At 41.4% G+C, this 19,933-nt stretch overlaps 1 protein-coding gene across 3 annotated transcripts in view; it reads left to right on the top strand.

The window, feature by feature from the left end:
* Nucleotides 1-19,148: 19,148 nt before the first annotated feature.
* SMARCA2 (SWI/SNF related, matrix associated, actin dependent regulator of chromatin, subfamily a, member 2) overlaps nucleotides 19,149-19,933 on the top strand; it is a 120,183-nt gene continuing 119,398 nt past the window's right edge. Inside the window, exon 1 of one of the 3 annotated variants that reach the window (XM_040089304.2) lies at nucleotides 19,149-19,321. The gene's annotated coding sequence lies outside the window, so the exon portion shown is untranslated. Of the gene's footprint in view, nucleotides 19,322-19,632; nucleotides 19,653-19,933 lie in introns of those variants that run through there. The other 2 variants (XM_040089308.2, XM_040089302.2) reach the window with 2 other exon arrangements.

Genomic DNA, 19,933 nt, shown 5'->3' with positions numbered 1-19,933 from the left:
AGAATGAGAATGAAGCAGCTCTTCCATAACTTTGCCAAGAAATTTCACATGCATTACCTGTGGTCTGTAAGCTAGAAAATGGAATGTTCTTGCTTAGAAGGAGGATCTTGTCTTCTCTGTCACTTCTCTGAGATAGAAAGATGAGGCTAAAGTATCAATGTCTTTACTCTTATTCTTAGAGAAATTGTGAGACTGTAAAAGCAACAAATGAAAGGAAAATCCTGTGAACAGCTAGACTATCCTTTTAGGGAACAGCAGGCATTGCCAGCAGAAAAATATTTGTTCAGATGGTGCTAAACTCTGTTTTTCCTAAGAGGTCAAATATACTTTTATCCTTACAGAAAAACAGAATTTTTTTTTCATGCATTCCTGATACATATACTTCACATTCATCATTCTGCGCTGCAGAATTCAGAGAAACATTTTTATTAGGGATTTCAGATTCTTTTTACTACATATGATTCAAGGAACTTTCCTGCATGAGTACACACATGTAATGTGTGATAAATCACTCTGCAAGAGATTAGAGCGACCCTGCCACTATGATGTCAGTCACAGACCCTGGTCATGGTCATGCCAAAGTGTCATCTCATTTCCTAGGAGTTACAAATATGTCCTCATTATTCCTGGCTGCAATTCATGCATCAGGGGGATCTTCCCAACGAGCAGCATATAAGAGGGATGTTAATAAGAGGCTGAAGGGTCTTTCTCAAAACACTTGCCTGAAATCAGTCCATTTGAGCATTAGGGTCCTATGTCATCAATACACATCTTCACAAGCATGCTTTGTGTTAACAAATGTTGGCAATTTACCGCAGCCTCAGCTTTGAAAGATTATTAATTTTATCTGGAAACAGCTGGAGTGGAATCTGGTTTGGCCCAACCTAGTGCAGGACAGGGTTCACCTCCAATCTGGCAGCTACCAGACAGGAGAGGAGGAACTGCTGAGAGGGAAGCAGAGAGGTGCTGCACTTGATCATCTCATGACCCCTTCTCCCAGCCAAAGGGAGAAGGCTATCTTTGCAGGAGCAGACTTTTTGTTTAAGACATGATAAAGAAAGCCAGTCAAGCTTGAAGGGAAGAAACCTTTACAATCACATCCTGGTTTTCACTCACATTTCTGAGTAAAGCATACAACAAAGAGCAGATCACTCTTCCAAGAAGGATCACTGGAGGGAGTGGACCAATAAAGAATCGGCCCCGGTAAGAAGTGGACTGCTTGCATTTATAGGGTACTGAAGTTTATGCTAGCAGCTAATGCAAATTTCTGTCCCTAATGGTTGTACTTAGACAAAGTTTACAAGGAAGATATGAAGCATAACTGAGCTCCAGCTGCTGCTAAGGGAAACAAAATTTATTTCTACATGAAGTGCAAATACAAGAATGAAAAACAAAGAACAATTGTATTTATTTTTCCAAAACAATAGCATTAAGGTATTTTGTAAGCTTACTACAGCAAGGAATCTCACATTCTGAAATTTCTTCAACTTTGGAACTGAGTTGCAAAAACTTAGAGATATTTCCTAATCTTTAACATAAATATTTGCTGAATAACATACTTTGACTTTCATTAGAGTATCATACAATCCTGTTGACTCCCTTAGTAGATATCTACTCCTACTGAAGCTTCTTCCAGATTAGGAGGAGAGAATGATCTCATCCAGCAGTATTAAAAAATGGGAACTGAATGTAATATGTTTTATACTTAAATTAATTTTTAGAAAGCTCAGCTGGCTGTGTTAATTAGCTAATCACACACCTGCCCTGTTTAGGTTTCAAGCTGGAAGTCGGTAAACATGACAAGTGCTAAATTCAGCAGGCAATGCTGCTGAAATACAAGGACAGTCCTGTGTGAGCAGCAGCTCAACAGGAGCTTGTCTGAGGCTGTAACACTGCTTCCACCTGCAAATTTTGGGTGGCTGGGATAATATACAACAAAAACAACAAAAATCAAACTGCAACAGAAATATCTGGAAATGAGAATTTCAAATGTCTTATTAACGTAAACTGTTGATCTCAGATGACAGTTCTGCTTCTAGGGGCAGGGGTATGTGTATGTTTTAATATCTGTCTTACTTATGTCTAAGACTAACTGGAAAAAGAAATTTGTTTTTCTTTTTTGTGAGAGGTGATTTTTCAGAATTGGCAAAGTTTGTCAGCTTCAAGTCAAAGACAATCTCCTATAAATTCACACTTAAAAACAAAACAAAACAAAACACCAAAAAAGCAAAACCCCTCCTGTACTTTCTAATTCAACAGTCAGAAAACCAGCTTAGTACACCTTATTGCTAGATCAGGCCTCCAAGTATCTGCAGATAGGAATATGAGACATTGCTTCCTTTCCCTCAGTTCAGTGGGACTTCTCAAACACTTCCAAAAACTATACTGCTATTCAAGTGGGCAAAGAATTCCAAAGCCTTATTTCTCTTTAGTGAAAGGCAGTAAGTGCAAAGTATATTATTGTACTGAATCATATTAACCCTTGTGGTACCTAGAAACATGAAATTGGCTACTTGCTTTAGTTTCATGACTGCTGGTCAATCTACCAAAAAAACCAAACTAAAACAAGAAAAAAACCCCAACCAAATAAAAAAACCAACCAACCAACCGACCAACCAACCAAAAAACCCACAAACAAACAAAAACCCCAAACAAACAAACACAAAACAAACAAACAAAAACCAAAAAACCAAACCACACACACAAAAAAACAAAATAAAACCCAAAAAACCACCTCCCCCCAAAAAAAAAACCCCAACCAACCAACCAACCAAAAACACCACAAACGAACAAACAAAAAACAAAAACAAAAACAACCCCACACAACCCCAACGAATTTCCAGGGGCAAAATTTCAAAAAATGAAAGAATTTAAAATGGACTCACTATAAACAAATAATAAATTAAACACAACATTTTTAGATTGAAGTGTACTTGAAAGCAGGTGAAGGGTTCTTCATGCATTCTTTCTGTTCCTTATTTTAGAAGAAAAACTACTTTCAGAATGAATAGTCTAGTCAAACAGCTAAAAAAATCCTTGCAGCAAACTTTTATTTTCATTTTTTTTTTGACTCGCCAATAGAGTTTCATGACCATTTTCAAAAGAAAATTTTTCAGGAAGGTAGTTTTTTGTGTGTTTGTTGCAATTTTTTTACAAAATAAAATGTTCTAAAGCATAGTTGAAGCTTGTTAGTATTCAACAACTTAAGCAACCTTGGCAACGTGTAAAACACTACAAGAAAGAAGATATTTAAGTATAAGGATGTTTGTTACCATAGGATTTCACTTGAAACATGAGGAGACTTAAACCTTTTCCTCTTATTAGATCTGAAAAGCATGTTGCTTCTCAAATGGATATGCAGATGAATGCATCACCAGTAAAAATGCCTGTCTGGATCTCCTATGAAAGACAAGAAGACTATCGGAAAGATTTTATTAATTTCATGCTCTTGGATGAGTAAGAGACATTAAAAGTGTTAAAGTAGAGTAGCCATTAAGATTACAGTTGAGACATGATTAAATTTCCCCTTGCTGTCACCTGTGATAGTCTGTCACCTTTCCCTCTGACCTGTTTCCATTCTCATTTCCTCAGCACTCTGTGGACCAAATTTCTATTGGTGACATCAGTGATGCTGAGATCAGAAATTGGCTCCTTGCCTCTATTTTTCACTTGCCTTCCCTTTAATTTGCCTTTTCCCTGTGCGTCTCTTCAAAGATGCTTTGCTGCAGCTCTCAGTGCTTTGCAGGTATCCTTGACTACAGCTGACATTCCCATTCTCTGGCCAGCTGGAGCAGGTCTGGATATAATCCAGATCTAAAGCAGGTGGCTAATCAGCAAACGAGCAACTTGTTGGCACACAACAGAAGTGACTCAGTCCCTACTGGGTCCCCTCTTTTCAGTCTTAAATCTGGCCAAAAAGTAGTTGTGGGTGATGGATTTTGAAGAAAATGGATTGTGAATCATACTGCAAAAAACCCCCCCCTAACCCCACAAGCACAAAATGGCTCTTTTGAAACTGAACAGCCACAGACACCCAGCCAGCATCCACCCACAAGGCAAACCAGCAAGGCCCAGTACTGCAGCACACTTACAATGTGCTTTTTGGACGTGGCACCAAAATAACTTTGTAAGGCAAAACTCCGTGATTGAATGGATAGCAGAACTTCTATGGTATTAGAAAGAAAACTGCAAAGTATTTTAGCAAACCTTTAAAAATATCAATTGCACAATAATGTAACTGTTGCATGAGATTTGTAATATATAACCCGTCTAGCTTAGTTTCTCGGAGCAAACAAAGCTGCCACGGGCACTGTGATTTGAATATGTTTACAAAGTCCTGCTTGTATTTGAAATCAAAGTACATCCTCCTACAAACACTTCCACCTCATGAAGTTACTCAGCAAATTGTTTCAAGGATAAGTCACTATTTATTTTCACTATCTATTCTTGGATGGCTTGTTTTCTAAAGAATTTTTACTAAAGAGTATCCAAATTTAAAAATACAGGTATTTAAACCTACCAGTCAAAATTCTTGTTGACCATGGTTGTTTTACGGAATACTTTCAAAATATCCCTCTCCTTCCCATCAAGTAATTAATGCAAATTATCAAGCTGAAAGAGGAAATTGACTCTATCAACACAGATTCAACATCTCTGCCACCTAGATCATCAGATAAAGAGTTGTGTCCATGCATCTGCCCCTAATTTATTCTTTCTTTCAGGGAAATTGAAATCACAAAGACAGCATGCAAAGTGGGGATTATCTAACTTGCAAGAATCTAGGTGTTCGGCCAAACTGTATTTTCAGCACAAAAATATTATTATCCACAGCGTAATTGCAGACAGAAGGAAATACTGGGGGAGAAAATGCAGCACCATGGCAAGCTTAGCTAGAAATTCTACCATCACGTGTTAACAAAGCTCCGTATGCCAGGAGTACACAATAAGAAGGCCAGTGTAAGGGATCTGAACAGGAATATCAATACAGTCTACTCAGTTTAGCTTCCAATGCAATCTTTAAGCCAAGGTACAAAAACCCCAATGAAAGCAGTATTTGTCATGACAAGAAAATATGGTAGCTATGTGCAGCATAGCTTCATAATGTCTTGGCAGCAATTCACTCGCTGTTGTCTGAGTTAAAAATAAAAGAATTTCCAAAGAGGGACAAACCCAGATCACACATGTATACTCCCAGAAACAAAATAGGAAAGGTTCCATCTATGACATTTCAAGTCCCATCTGTACTAACATCTTTGCCAATTCTTGAAACCAGTGTTTTGATTTTCAAGAGGGCCTCTGGCAAAGCCTGGCCATTCAATTAAAACTTTTCCTTTTTTAATTAAATAAAAACTTTATAACTGCAGACCTCCATTCCTAAACTGATATGCAGGTAGTATAGTCTATTGCACAGCTTGTGGTAACCATCACAATCACAGTCCTTTTAACAACAAATTTTCTACTCACTAGTGCCTACTAATAGCCAGGCTGTTTCTTGAATAAAATTACACAATGTACACAATCCCTGAAATGAATAAGCTATGCCTGGAAAAAAGCACTTTCATAATGACTGAAATTTGAGATCTCTGAAGGTGGATTGCCTTAACCTTTAATTCTCCACAATTCTCTACAGCCTCTCCACAATTGCAGAAGCATTAACACACTTGTTTCTTAAACTGGTATAACACTCCTTTAACTGTAACAAAAAATAACAGTATACATGAGCTGTGGTAGCACGATAAAAATGCTACTTGTTTATGATCTCCAAGTCTTCTTTATCCCTAAAGATCATCCTCTAACCAACTACAATCATAATTGCTTCTGTGTGAAGTTGCTTATACAGGGTGTTCCAAGTACACCTATCAGATGAAACAAAGCATAGAAGTTACTTTTGAATATATATGCCAGCTACCAGAAAAACCTGCAGCAGCCATGAGGAACTAACCACAAGGAACCTCCATTTCACATTCCTTGGTCTGAATTTTTATCCATAAATTAGTTTTAACTTGGTTTGTTTCTTATTCCATTATGACTTTTATTCCTACCTTCTCTTGTGCTTTCTCAGCTCCTCTCTCGTGCAAGAAAAAAGCCATTTTTCTTCTAGGCAGACCATGTATTCCAGCTAGGAACACAGATGCAAGTTATCAAGTTTCATGTATAGTTAAAGGCAGGTTTACAAATAAACAAATAAACAAACAGAACCAGGGACACCCCCCCACCCCCATGAGACAAATTTAAAAACTCATCCACTTTAACCCACAGGAACTAGGTGCAGGAAAGAGAGTGGGTATGTATTTGGGGGGAATCCTTCATTCTTCAAAGCGGCCGAAATTTTGCATGTTTAATGGGTGATGTACAGAAAGCAAGGGATGGCAATGGATGCATCACTGATGCTAATAACGGAGCCTCATCTCTAGATTTGCCAGAGTAACAAACAGAGTTTCACATCCTGTCAATGTTATTCTCTGTGGATGTTGGCTGTGTAGCAGTGAAACTCACAGTCTCCGGTGTATTTGGGTTATTCTTCAACAGCCCACAAGTTTTTCATAACCGGGCTGGAATGACAACTTGCTGCTATTGTCCTTACTCATACATAAGGTCCAACTGCCTTACTTAAAAATTCTATGCTGTGACAAACACAGGTTCTGCAGGTCAATTTCCCAGGCAACAAGACTAGCTAGAAGTCAGTCCAAGTAGCCAATCAGTTTCTAAGTGGACAATTTCTATTTAACTTTTGGGATGGTTTCTGAATTTAGCATGCTGTTACTGCATTTAGGGTTGACCTTCCAGTTTGGATCTGCCCTGTGCAAGGATTTGTGCCACACCTTTGCTCTCAGGGGCTCTTCTGGAAAAGTCCTCCCTCTGTGCAGCGGCTTCAGAAACAGACATGCCTGTGCCATCTCTGTCTAGACTGCTCTGAACATAGCTCTTTCCTAGGTTCCAAAATGTGGCCTGTTCAGAGTCTCACAAGAGAAAAAAAAAAATAGCTTTTGGCCCTGGAAAAGTAGGAAGCAACTTAGAAGAGCAGACTACCTGCTTTATTTGGGATAAGGTAGCAATAATCAGTTGTTTCAGCAACGTATATAGCCTGAAGAGTCGGTTTTATTTCCTATTTACGTAACCTTGGCTTCTGAGGAAAGAGTTAGAGGCATGCAAGGTAGCAGCAGAAGCAAACAGGATTAACAGAGTACAAAGAGTTTTTCTTCTCCTGGTTGTCCTACACCATGGCAGAAGTAGCAAGCTTACTCTCTTGCAAGGCCTAGTTAACAGGCAGGGCAATGCCTGGCTATAGTGGGAGTGATGTGGGAAGAATTGCTGAAAGAGGGAAGAGACATAACTCTCATCATTACTCCAAAACAATTTTCCTGTTGCGAGAATCATTATCACCTCTTGCACAAACGAGACTATTTATGATAATAAATTTTGATTAATTATTTCACAATAATACCCCTAATATCCTTGGTTTGTTACCAGTGGTGCAGGATAATGAATGCTTTGCAAGAGATTTCCACGTGTTTCATACCTGTTTCAGTCCTTACACAACTGCATCTCCAACCAAACTGTTGCTAGCTTGGGGGTTATTTTGCTATTATATCTCTCACATCTAGTGCTATATTAGCTTATTTTTTTGTAGCTGATTATATTTGTTTCCTTGTCCCTGGGGTTTTCTTACACAGCACTCCAGTACTGGTTTCCAGTTAACTTTTAAATGTCACTTTATTTGGTCACTGGGGGATGGTCGTCTTATTACTCTACCCAGTCTGCTTGCATCTATCCACTCACAAATTTGTTTTCTTCCTTGTTAATTATTCTTAATGCATCCAGCCTTAGCAGTTCACCAGCAGAATGCAGGTGAACTACTGAACCTCTGCAGTTTTTGAAAGACTCTGGAGAAAGTTTAATACAATTATGCGTCTGTGCTGCTTACCAGTCTGCACACCACACATACGAACACTCGTGAACCTAAATGTCATGAACTAAATGTGCACTTATACCCAGGCATACCACACTGACAGCCTGCTTTGCTTAATAATTTGCTCACAATGCTGGGCCTGGTGAAAAGGCAGATAGCAGTCAGGGGCAAAATGTGCACAGCCATTGTCCTTAATGTTATTGTTAACACACATTACAACGCATGAAGGCAATAGTGAGGTAGAGGATCGTAACCCTGACACACTTTTAAAAATCCATTCACCCTGCTAAATAGGAAGGAAATACAATGGGCCAATAAATAATACAGGAAACAACTGACAAAATTATAAGCATTATGGACAACATAATAATAGTAATAACATAGCAACTGAGTTTCATCACCCAGAATATTAATATCAAGCCCTTTTTAACTAAGGGCTCATTAACTTCCCTGGAGTGGAATCACTCTGTTTTCCAAAACTTCTAATCAGAGATGACCCATTGAAATGCATCCCTTTACATTTACTGAAATTAGCAAGTGTGCTAGAGTTAAACCCCTTTTAGACAAACACCTCTTCAGTACAAATCCAGAGTTGCATGGTAGTTTATTTTCCATGATATTTTCAACTTTTATCCTGAAAAAATGAACCCTGAGGTATTAAACTTATTTACTTTCTTCCAGGTATTAGTATGTTAAGATTGTTACATCTTTCTCCTTCTTGTTTAATATTAATACTCTTCAAGCAGTCATGTCATTTCAGACACTTTATAACACCTCTACATCTAGGTAGGTAACAAGTGATGACAACTTTTTGTCAGATTCCCATTCCGCTGCAGGGATTAACCTGACAGTTGTTTTGCTCTATTTTGTTATTGCTCTAAGCAAGTAATTCTATACAAACTTTATAGTGGAAAAAGTCCTCCTTAATTTTGCATAGAAGTTCCAGGTATTTTCAGTAAGTTGTAAATTTTAAGAAATTCAGAATGGCTGGTTAACTGCATGTGTTTTATACACTCTAGAGGAAGTGAATGGAGGAGAACAATTTCTGTTTTGGGACAGTTGACAACAGAAATATTTGAGAACCATTTGATAAGTTTGGTGTAACAGGCTTCTAACTCTTGTAGTATCCTGAGTATCTTATCATAATGGGTTATTTTGACACTGTTCAAAAGTAGTATCCAATTCTGCTTCTTTAGTTACAAAAAAGCATTAAAAATAAAGTTTATAATGCTACTAACAGTTTTTCATTAAAATGTAATTCTTTTAGGAAAAGAACTGAAAAACTTGAGGCTGGATACACTACATTTGAGACAATTAGAGGCTTTAAGACTGATGAAGGCTTTTAAAAATCCTAAAAAAAAAAAAAGAAAATCAGGTGGACAAGAACACAATGTTTTGACTGTGATAACAGTCTCGCACTAACATTATATTCCACCTGAGTATTAAAGAGTGCATGGCAAAGGACACAGGGCTCTGACTGATAAGCACTGCAGCAAACTGCTGCAGCAGTTACACATTACAACACACAGACCATTCTGCCTTCTGCCAGCTAGGACAATTGAGTGTCCCAAAAAGAAAAGTCTCTTCAGCAGGCTACATTTTCTCTTCATGGAAAGTGCAGGGTGACTCCATGATTTTGGCTTAAGAAGTAGCGCCATTCCCATACCTGAGCTATCAGAGGTTAAACTGGAACAGCACCATCAAACCTAGACCTGGTACTTCAATCTCCACAAACATTTAAGAATCTAATAGGCCAATTCCAATGTTTTATGATTTATGGGAGAGGAAGCCTACCCAAGGGGTAGTGTCCTATTAGAATATTTTATTTCAAACTACTTCTGTCAGAACTGTAATGAGAGAAGCGCTGTTTGAGCCTAGTAGAACCTTGAAGAGTTTAGTAATTTTTCATAGGTCTCTGGAAGAGCTGGTGACAATAATCTGTGCTGAGCCTCAAAATTTCATCTACTGACAGACTTTTTTTTCTGCATTTATACCTAACCTTCTGAAAGTATAAAGAATTTCCAAGGTATGAAGGCAGAGTGTAGTTACAGCAGCTCTGAGAACTTTCTTTGCCAGAAGCTATCTCCTAGCTGTCGCAGCTAACTTACCATTAATTGCACAAGATAAACTGGATAGTAAGCATCATTATCACCATCATACCCAGAGCTCTCAAACACCTGACCACAAGTTAACTGAAGTACATTACACAGCTAGATTAAAACATTACGTATTAAAACAATACATAGTAACTGTTGTTAAGTTTAACATGTACAGGTACTGAACAAGATGGCAAAGGCCAAACAGCCTCCAGCTCCCAGGCAGCTGGCAAAGTTGCTGCAAAAATGAACACAAAACTCCTGCAAGCTAAGTAGCAGAATTTATATGTAATGTCAAAAGGCTGAACAACTCATTGGGATTTCTAAAAGGAACACAGCTATCTTCTTAACACAGAAATGTCCCTGGCTAAGCTAGACTATGTGAACTTATTTTTTTTACAGTTATTTATCCCTTGTATGATATCCTGTTTATGACTGGATGATTTTTTTCTGTAATCACCTGTTTTGTTGGATTAAAAGTTGCCTTCACCTACCACATTTCTTGTGAAGAATGAAGTTCTCCGTAGCATGTCAAAAACATAGCCTGAAGCAGCATTGCTTTGCTAAAATGCAATGGCTTGGCTCATATCACAGAATGATAGAATGGCCTGGGTTGAAATGAGCCTTAAAAATTACCTGCTTCCAACTCCTGCCATGGGCAGCACCACCTTTCACTACACTAGGTTGCTTAGAGCTCCATCCAAGCTCGCCTTGAACACTTCCAGGGATGGAAAATCGACAGCTACTGGGGGCAACCTGACCTAATGCCTCACTACCCTCACAAGAAAGAATTTCTTCCTAGTATCTCATCTGAACCTCCTTTCAGCTGGAAACCATTCCCCCTTATCCTGTCACTACCTGTCCTTGTAAAAAGTCCCTCTACACCTTTCTTGCAGCCTCCCTTCAGGTACTGGAAGGCTGCAAGGAGGTCACTTCAAAGCTTCCTCTTCTCCAGGCTGAACAAACCAAATTCTCTGAGCCCTTCCTAACAGGAGAGGTGTTCCCTCCCTCTCTAGTTTTGGTGGCCTCCTCTGGACAGCTCCAACAGTTCCATGTCCTTCCTGGGCTGGGACCCCAGAGCTGATGCAGCTCTGCAGGTGGGGTCTCACCAAAACAGAGAAGAGCAGAGGGCAAGAGGCCTTCTGCCTGCTGACCACGCTACTTTGCATAGAGTTCAGGACATCCTTGGCTTTCTGGGCTGTGAGTGCACATATCTGGGTCGTGTCCAGAACATCCAATTTACCTTACCAGTTAAAATAAACCAGGTTTATCTGAATATCTGTGTTAAAAGTGGCCATATAAAATGCTGTGTCAGCAGATTGCTAGAAGCCGTGACTCATGTAAACAACAGTGGCAGAAAGCTAACATCTTCTTGCACTGGCATTACTGAATGGCCTGTCCTGTATGCCATTCCATGATGAAGGATTTATTTTGGCTCCAAGATCAGTTGTTCAAAGCTAAACAGAAGCAAAGTATTCTTACATCCTAACCAGTGTGAACACTGAATTAGAAAAAGTCTGTGTATTGACAAGACCAGCTGAAAACAAAACTCCATGTCTTAAATTGCATACCTTTCTTCTTGAGTAGCTGTATTTCATGTTCATGCACCTGATTTAGAAAGGAAGAAGTATAAATAGAAAATAAAAATATCTCCAGAGTCCTACTTACCTACAGCCGTTGGCAATGAGCTCATAGGGGAGCACAGACAGAACACCCTTAAAGATTTATCTTGTCATTACTCCGCAAGCTGAGTAGCAGCAGAGATGGCTCCAATTTATCCAGGTGTTCAATAGCCTCTAGAAAAACTTACTCACCCAAGATCTGCTATTTGCCTTTGGTACTCTGATCAAATTGTGTAACTGAGCAGGGAATTTGTGTAACTCACCTGGGAAAACTGTGTTAGGGTACACAACAAAATTGCCCTCACACACTGAGAACATATTTAACAAAACACTGAAACAATTCTCTCTTAGTAGACCATTTCCCTTCCCATTTTACTGTTGTTTTTTCTTATCATCATGCTCACCAGGTTGCTTTTTGATAAAATAACTTTTTGAGATAAGAAGACTAATGAGACATTTCAGGACTTGTCTCAAAAGTAACATGTTTAGGTAGGAAAGAATCTTAAAATATTCTGCTACTTCAGGCAGTGCACTAATTTATAAAATTTACCAGTATGTTCTAATTGTATTCAGTTGTTATTGCATTATCTGAAAACAGAAACCAGACTGAGAAGTGGCACACACATTCTACTGCTCAAGAATTAAAACAAAAACAAACAAACAAACAGCCTCCCCACAACTGATATAACCTGTGGATTCACAATCTTGTAATCTGGAAACTAAGCACACATGACATAGGACCCAGAAAAATAGTGTGAAAACAAACAGAAAAATTTCTAAATTTTCTCTTCAGAGAATGAGAATTAGAGTCTCTTTTCCTGTCTCCTGGCTGTGCCATTTAATTTTTTTCTCCTGATTGCCAGGACAAGAATATCCCCTTTCATATGATGAAGTATGACAAAACCCACATATCTAGGAAGGAAGGAAGTCACGTTAACAGCAGTTAGAAAATTTTTGCCAAATTCAGCTTTACTTAGATTTCAATGTCTTAAATGCTTGCATCTGGGCAAAACCAAAGTCCAAGGTTCAAGAAGATGAGAAAGTAGTCATAATTGGTTCTCAAACATTGCTTAAACAGTGAGCAATAGCTTATAAAACTGAGTATTTTTTACATAGTGCAATACCACCTTGTAGTCACTGTGCATAATGCTGGCATAAACAGCACGAATGAAGGAAAAAAAATCTAGAAGAAAACATAAAGCAAATGAAAAAAAAATAGGTAACTGTGAAAAAGGAAGGAGAAAAGTGCAAAGATAAACACTTGTGAGAAAAAACAGAGGAACACAACTTTTATTGGAGGAAAGAAAAGTGGAGGAGAAAAAAACAAGTTATGGGAAATCCTACTAATCGAACAGTCATAAGATTTTCCTGGTGTGTAGCTGTGATTTATATAGGATTTTCAGGGCAAGACATATTTTTCAAAGGCCCACAATATTCACTGCCTAAACAGATTTCCTTCTTAACCTAACAGCATATTTGAAATTAGAACATATATTCCATGTATGTAATATATGCCATCCTTTGAATAGCGGCTTGACTTGAATCTTATTTGAAGAAAAACCCCATTGTCCTCCATACTTGTTTTTCTCTTGGACTAAACTGAATCATCATAGTCTTTGTAATCATACAGCAAAGAAATTATTTTTCCCAATCTAGTACATTCAAGGTTCTACAGTGGCAGTGTTCTTTATGTATTCTGACAGTGCCCTGTAATTAACACGACTCTAAAAAGGAACACCAGAATAAGTTAATAATGATAGATTGTACCTGCGTCTTGTACTTAAGCGGCAAACTCGCAGAACGTTTGAAGATGGGTAAATTCACATTTGCCAGAGGAGCACTATTAACCACACGAAGAACAACAAAATGGATTCTCTAAGAAATCAGGCTTCAGTTCAGAATGATGGGTTTGCTCCACTGAACAAAAGATGTTTGACCACTTCCAGCAGGCTGTGTAACAGCTCAGGAAGAGACAGAATGAAAAAACAAATCATCTTACGACAAGCACACAAGAAGATAATGGGATGCCAGAACAACAACAGGTCAACACCCTGGAATGAATGCTTAATAACTAAGGACACTTCAGAGTACCAGAGAAATCCATTCTGGGCATGGTTATCTTCAACAGTCTTTTAAATTGCTTCACTAATGAGTATGTTTACAAAATCTGCAGTTGACACAAAGCTAAAGGGATTTGGTGAGCACCATAAAAGAGAGAATTGGAACTGAAATGGATGTTGAGAAATTGCAGATGCTCAGAAACCATTAAGATAAAATTAAAAAAAAAATCAAGTGTAGAGTGTTATTCTTGTAAAAACATACACACAAAGCTGGGACTATTTTCTTGGGAAGTACAATGGCAGCCTAAAAAGAACAAAGGGAGAAAGAGGTAACACTGTGTGCCTCTCCTCTCCTGTAAAATAGTATATCAAACTAAACTCTAGAACTTCAGAGACTACATAATAGGAACAGTAACACATTATCTCTGCAAGCCAGCTCACCTTCCTCACACACCAGCTTTACTCAGGAACGTATTCAGAAGGCTCTTTCGACTGAAGATTGTTATTACACTCTATTTAGCCTTGAAAAGATCTCACTAGAATATTGTCTTTTCAACATCACACTCACAAAAACACCTTGAGAGTTTAGAGCAAAGGCAGCTACTATGGAACAGGCTCTGTTTTTTAAACCTCCATTTTCTAAATACAGATAGATGAGCATGTCTCCAGAAAAAAAAGGCTAAGGGGAAAGGGGCATGAGTACTAGGCATATCCATGAAAGTTGTATTGGAACCCAAGTTTTACTTTTAAATTAAATAGTAATTAACTTTTCCACAAGAGAAGGAAAAGCTTGAACCAGCTCCAGTCAACTTTGTTGTCAATCATACCAGGCTGAGCTAGCTACACTCTACAATGAACCATGGTACAGTCATATTACATGCCACAGAACAACAGATGGTTGAAGAGTGACCTTCCCTTCAGGATTCACCCACTTCAGGTAAAGTATTTTTCCCCTTTAATAGGTAGGTCAGGAGAAGACCACTGGATGACACCAGCCTCCTTGTTCAAGCAGGATCCCCTAGGGCACGGTAGTCAGAATTTTGTCTAGACTGCTTTTGAGTACTCCAGGGAATGAGACTCCACAACTGCTCTGGGCAGCCTGCTCCAGTGCTCCATTAGTAGAGAATTTCTTCCTCATCTTCAGGTGGATGTTTCTATGTTCCAGTTTCTGCCCATCACTCAGCATTACTAAGAACTCGGCTCCATCCTCGTGACATCCACCCATCAGATATTCAGATATTTATACCTATTGATGCGATCTTCTCTCAGTCTTCTCTTCCCCAGACTGAATAGGCCCTGTCCTTCAGCCTTTTTGCATATAACTGGGATGCTCCAGCCCCATCTATGCTGCCTGCCGCTGGACAAACTCCAGGAGCTACATGCCTCTATGGTCCTGAGGAGCCCAGAATGGGACACATTGTTGAATTTCAGACAGTTCCTCTCTGCCCTCCTCTTCAACCTGTTGAAGTCCTTCCGAAATGTTGCACAGCTATCGGGCGCATCGGCCACTCCTTCCAGATTTGTTTTGCCAGTGAACTTGCTGAGGAGGTATCTGACCCTTCATCCAAGCCACTAACAAGTTAAGCAATACTGGACCAGTAGTGAACCCCTGGAGACACTAGGAGAGACATGCTTCCAATGAGACCCTGTGCCGCTGATTCCAACCCTTGGAGATCTGCAGCTCAAGCTCAGGAAATATGGGCTGGATGAGTGGACAGTGAGGTTGCAGTGAAAACTGGCACCCCGCTGTCCACTCATCCATCCCACACTTCCTGAGCTGGCCTGTGAGTATAACACCAGTTATGTCAAAGCATCAAAACTCTTGCTCCAGGTAAATATCTGCCGCTCTTCCCTCTCATCTACCCAGGTAGTTGTCTCAGCACAGAGGGCAATCAGGCTGGTTAAGCATGCTGACTACTCTTCACCATCTTCGTGTGCGGAGGCAGCCTCCAGGATGAAACATTTCATTACCTTTTCAGGAATTAAGATGAGACCATTGGCCTGTAGCTCCCTGGGATCGCCTTCCTGCCTCCTTTGAGGACCAGGGTGCTGCTTGCTTTCCTCCAGTACTGTGGCACCTCTCCTGACTGCCATGACCTTTCAAAGACCTGAGAGAGGCCCAGTGATCATGTCTGCTATTTCCTTCAGCACTCAGAGGTATGAAGGAACCCATCAGAGCCCATGGACTTGTGGATGGCAAGTTCACTTCTTTATGATTTCCCTAGACCCAGGAAAGAACATTTTTCTCCTCTTTTGGTTTTTATGCAGAAGCCTGAGCATAAAGCCATCTTCTTGGAATGTTTTAGTTTTAGCTCTTTTTCACTGGCCACCCAGACTAAAGCAGCTGGATTCTGCTAAGGACTGGCTGAAATACTCAAAAAGAAAATTTTCTGCTATTCTATTGCAGCGAGGGCAATTGTCTCTGGCAAACAATTTGTAGCAAACACAGAAACAGCACCACTAACTGTTACAGCAGGGGATTCAAGGTGGTAATGGTGAGGTTGCTGTAAACATCTGAAACTCCCTGGTGGTAATGACCTCCTTTTAGCAGAAGTGTCCCTGCAAGAGTGCCACTGATACATCGGTTTCTAAACAGATTCATTATGTTGGTATCATTCTTCACATAAACAAGCTTTAGTTCCACAACAAGATATCTAGCTAATCAAAGACATACCTATTTTTGTAGTGGTACCTTATCTAGTTTGAGAATTTTACATGCTATTTTACCGTTAATGGCCACATCCAAACCATTAAATCAAGTTAAGGGCCCTCATCTTTTCTTCCTTTTTCTATGTCAGATAAATTAATAGGGGGAAAACAAATTTATCCTATAGTGTGTGATTATTTATCATGTTTACATATTCATTATGCACAAAGCTTCAGCTACTTAAGTCTCATATAGGGAAGCCTTACTGACCCCTTCAATTAAGATTTTCATATCAGGCATTCATAACATGCCTCCCTTGACAAAAAACACCGCATGTCTCCCATCCCCTGAGTACAGATTACAATGAGATTTAATGGTACTTCATCAAAACACAAAAAGCCTTCAGACTGACACCAGCAACAGGCATGTTCATGTTCTTGCAAAATGAAATCGACTGTGGCAACCTTCCCAAATAAACATAATCATTAACTAAATATAGCTGCATCTATTCCAGACTCAAGAGACTTTTTTATTTTGCCTAAAAAAATAGGCTTTTATTTCTTTTTCTTCTTTGTATGCTTTCTAACAAAAAAGACTAGCTTGACCTCGTTTAGAATGGCTTGAGTGCTGCTGAATCCAGCAAACAGTTGAGCTATCTTGAAAGAAAGCTTCCCCTCCATTATTTAATGTTTGTTTTCTCTTCTGCAGAGAGAAAAGGCAAACAGTCTTCAGATTTACGCTGGGGAATGGAGGAGGAAAAACAAACCACAGATGCAAATGACTGCCTAATGAGAGTTTCAGTATTAAGAAAAGGGTATTAAGAAAAAAAAAATAAAAAAGGATCTCTTTACCCCTTTCATTTCCATTAGCATAATTTTCCAAGAATGTTAACTACATTCTTTTATCTCTTAGACACCAGTTTGCAGCTTAAGACAATGGTAAAAACAAAGCTATAAATTACAAGTGGATCAAAAGATTTACATAATGACATAAGTTATTTTGTATATTAAGATTTGAATGATTAAATTTCTTTGATTTCGTTCCCAAGTAAATATTTTTCACTGGTGAACAATGGTGAACTGAAAATGTAGCCTTTTAGACTTTTTAACTTTATTGATACTTAGTGCTATCAAGTTAGCACTGATTCTTACATGACTATATTTTGGGATTTTGGTCATTCACACAAAAAGACGATGAAGCTAACAGTTAAGCCGGAAAACTACAGAAACAGTAGTAATTAGCATTGTCTTGCCAGCATTGCAGATTGGTGATTTGAACAATAAAAAGAGCTCTAAGCTAAACACCATGTAAACAACACCTGTCACTTTAAGACCACAAGATGCATTTAGTGCTTCCAGCACTGCTTCAGGTCTTTAACTACTGCACCTGACCACAGCAGAGGAACTTCACGTAAACTCGGCCACCTGAGCCTCTGTGGTAGCTACTGATTTTACTTAGGTTCCTACGAGCATTCTTTCTCCACAGTACAAAGTGAAATTTTACTTTCAGAATGGCAAATACTGCCAAATACGATCATAAAAAACCGCATCTGCTTGTAACACCAAGTACGACAGTCTGACTGTTATTTTTTTTTTTTTTTGTCTTTACAACCCACGTGCAAGAAAAAAACAACAAACCCTCAGACAGGCGGGCCCATTATTTTAATGAAGTACTTAGTCGCCTGTTACACGAACAGGTATAGCTTGGGGAAAAAAAAAACCACCAAAAAAACCCCCAAAAAACACCCACACAAAAACAAACAAAAAAACCCTCTGCAGCCCCTGCAATCCAGGTAAACCACCTAAACCAAAAAAAAAAAAAAAACCAAAAAACAAACAAAAAAAAAACCACCACACCCAAGCAAACTTAAAAACCCTCAACAACAACAACAAAAACCCCAAACCAAACATCCAAAACCCGGAAGCAGCAGCACACGGAACTGGAAAGCGTACTTCCAAATCAACTTTAAGAAAACCGACTCACACGGAAGCAAGCAAGACGGAACATACATAACTGCACCATTCCCCCTCCCAACCCCGCAGAAAAAAAGAGCTCCACCGCGGTTCTTCACCCGGGTTCGTTCCATCCGCCGGTGCCTCGGCAGCCGCCTCGGCTCCGCACCGTGAGGGGCTGCGGGCAGCCTCGGCGCCGCCGCCGGAGCCTGCCTGACAGGCCGGCTCCGCTGCAATGTTCTCAGCAGCTTGCTCTCGTCCACGACAGCACCCTCTGCTACCGGAGAGAGGGGACGGGGTCTAAGTTTTCCCCCCCACACGTTTGTTGGTTTTGTTTTTAAAGGGCAGGAGACACCCCCCGCTCCGGACACAACGCACACACTCTCGCTCCGACAGCCAGACACAGCTGATCCCAGGCCCGTCAGGCTGGCTCCTCCCCACCCCTCCAGCGGGGCAGAGGCGCGGCGCAGTTCCAGCACCTTCTTCACCTCTTCCCCAAACTAATCCCGCCAGTGCCGCCCGCGCCCCGCCGCCGCCACCGTAGGGGAGGATGTCCTGCCCCTCTCTCCCCGCCGCAGAGGCCAGCAGGGACTGGCGGAGGAGCGCGGCGGCGGCACCCGAGGGCAGCGCCGGCCGCCGACCGCTGCACGGCCGGCGCGAGAGCCCAGCGCCCGCCCCGCGCGCGGCGCCGCGGAGCGCAGCGCACCCCGCCCCGCGCGCGCCTGCACACCTCCGCTCCCCCGCAACCGGCCCCCCGCGTGAACGACAGCGCCCCGGGCCAATAGAATCGCCCCTTCTACGCAAGGGGGCGGGCACTCCCTGCCCGGCGGGCCAATGGCAACACCGCTGCCTGAGCAGTGGCGTCCGCGAAGGGAGGGGGCCGGAGGAGGGGCAGGAGTTTAGGAATAGGAGGGAATGGCTGTCATCAATGAAGTCATGTTCGTAATCTAGTCCCTCGCTCCGGTTCTGGACTCGGGTGACTCACTGACGGGGGAGAGGAGCGACAGTCAGCACGGCGCTCCGCCCGGGCGGAAGGTAAATACAACTTGCAACTCGGTCCAACCCCGCCAGCTCCCGGTGCCCGGCACGGTCCTTTATTGTCAGCGGCCGTGCCGGCTCGCACCGTGCCCACCTTCCCTCTCCGCATCGCTCCCCTTCGCCGCGCACGGCCCCGCCGGTCCCAGCCGCCGCCGTGCCACCTGCTTCCTCTCCCCACCTTCCCCGGTGCCCGGCCCTCCCGAATATTTATATCCCCCAGTGGGTGGAGAGAAGAAAGTTTTGATCCGGTATTATTCTGGAATAATCACGATGCGGATCTCCGGAGTGGCAGCGACAGAACCCCCACGGAGTCGCCGGTGGCTGACTCGTGAGTCAGCGGCACTCTCGGTCTTGCCGCCCAGCGAGCGTGTCACGGGCTGCGGGCGAAGCGGCTACGGGAGAAATAGATCGACAACAGCGAGCGACAGCCCACACGGACGGGCCGTGGGCGGCTCCGCCGCAGCTGCCGAGGGTCGCAGGGTGAAGTTCAGGGTGTCCGGAGGCAGCCGAGCGCGGTGCGGTGGGGCTGTTTCTCCGCCCTGGCACACGCTGGCGCAGACCCAGCCGAGCGAGGGGAAGTGGGGAGGCTTGGGCAGGGAGGAACATGGT

Source organism: Hirundo rustica, chromosome Z, assembly GCF_015227805.2.
Source record: "Hirundo rustica isolate bHirRus1 chromosome Z, bHirRus1.pri.v3, whole genome shotgun sequence".
In the NCBI taxonomy this organism is placed as follows: domain Eukaryota; kingdom Metazoa; phylum Chordata; class Aves; order Passeriformes; family Hirundinidae; genus Hirundo; species Hirundo rustica.
This window is presented reverse-complemented; position numbering and strand designations above follow the sequence as displayed.